This window comes from Lathamus discolor, chromosome 1, assembly GCF_037157495.1.
Source record: "Lathamus discolor isolate bLatDis1 chromosome 1, bLatDis1.hap1, whole genome shotgun sequence".
Lineage (NCBI taxonomy): Eukaryota > Metazoa > Chordata > Aves > Psittaciformes > Psittacidae > Lathamus > Lathamus discolor.
The window spans coordinates 35,464,876-35,466,541 of NC_088884.1; the positions used below are offsets into that span (position 1 = coordinate 35,464,876).

A 1,666-nucleotide genomic window follows, 5' to 3' on the forward strand; every position below is an offset into this window, starting at 1 on the left:
GTAAGTAAAAGTGGAAAAGCTTCAGCTTCATCCAATTTGTTTTCAGGCAGCCACCTTACAAGTGCGATTCTCTTAGGACCTTTGTCCAGGTAAGAGCCTTGAGAGACAGCTCACCCAAGATCTGCATTACCCCTCCAGGCACTTCTCTCTTTTATGTATTGAAGCAGCTTAGGACTGCTATACACTGCACTGACTGCTACATCTAAGATGTGAAATCTGGATGCAGTGAATTTGGCCTGAGGAAAATTTAGCAGTCATTTTCACCTCAGACATAAATCCCATCTTTGGACTGAGTCAGTTAAGAATTTGATGTTCAGCGCTTCCAAATGAAGGACTGGGGCTTGCCAATAATAGCCCAATATATTGCAAGATAATAATGTATTTTGAGAACTCTAGCAAACTCAATTGTACTAAATACCTTCAGCTTAAGAAAGGTTTTCCCTTGATTTCTTCTTCTATTTAATTTTCAGTCTGTGACAGCAACTACTTCATTTTGTGCTGGTTGATTTCCTAAGAGCATACAGTAAGTCAGACATTGCCATTTCAAAGATGCAAACAGTGAGGCAGAGCAGCCCTATGCCAAAGGTGTCCTGAAAACATACATGAAATAAGGTTTAATCATCATGATGAGATAAGTCCAAGGTCTTATTAATTTAGCTAATATTTATTAACTTAACCACTGGTCTCCATACTTGGAAACCTAGTAAGTACTCTAGAATTATACACAGGGATTTTAATAATTTTCCTGTTTGAAAAAAAAAACAAAAAAAAACCCCCACAATTTCAAGCTACAAAAGTGCATTATTTCATTCTTTTTAGCTAATCATTTGTAGTGCAGTTATGTGCAGTACCAACAGAATAAAAAGGGGAAAAAATCTCCTTTAAAAGGTAGAAAAGAGCTTAGAAAATTGTCTCTTTTTTTAAAGCTTTGGTCCCATGCAAACTTGGACTCACCATTTGGAAACTCACTGAATTTGAAAAGTATTTACGTATCCAATTGCCCAGTGAAATTTCAAGAACACCTTGTCTATAATTTCTATTGATTTCTTGTAAAAATAACATTTTTGAGTATTTCGTTGAATGCCTTCAAAATCCATACATTAATTCTCGAAATATCAGTGCTTAAAGCGGAAGCAGCTTCCTAACTTCGTATGCATTTCTCATACATTTCTACTGCTTCTTGTTCCCCTGAAATGTGGGGGGAAAGAAACTGAAACTGATTAAAGCACCAGATCACGCAGGAACTGTCTGTGTTCTCAGTGATAAAGTTTTATATTCCCTTACCCTTTCCTTTGATGCATCTAATGCCTGCCGAAATAGCTCAGTTGGGAGAGCGTTAGACTGAAGATCTAAAGGTCCCTGGTTCGATCCCGGGTTTCGGCAGTAGTCTTTGACTCTTGTAATGTCTGTGGCCTGGCTGGATAGAGCTTTGGGTAATAATTGCCTTAGCATGAGGCATTTCCTGCCCACAGTGTTGGGCCTGGAACTACTTGTCTGTAAGGTTCTTTCCAACTACAGCCATTTCTTAACTTATTTTGCTTATTATCATACCACTCCCAGGTCATTACCTCAAACCCTACAGAAAACAGAAAAGATGATGGCTATAAAGGGGTACCGGAAAGATGCATCTATAAATGCTAACTATCTGGGGGACCTGATGTGCAAG

At 38.4% G+C, this 1,666-nt stretch overlaps 1 non-coding gene across 1 annotated transcript; it reads left to right on the top strand.

Annotated features, from left to right (window-relative positions):
• Positions 1–1,310: 1,310 nt before the first annotated feature.
• Positions 1,311–1,383, top strand: TRNAF-GAA (transfer RNA phenylalanine (anticodon GAA)). The gene has a single exon. It is a non-coding gene; the product is annotated as a tRNA-Phe (tRNA).
• The last annotated feature ends 283 nt before the right edge of the window (positions 1,384–1,666 follow it).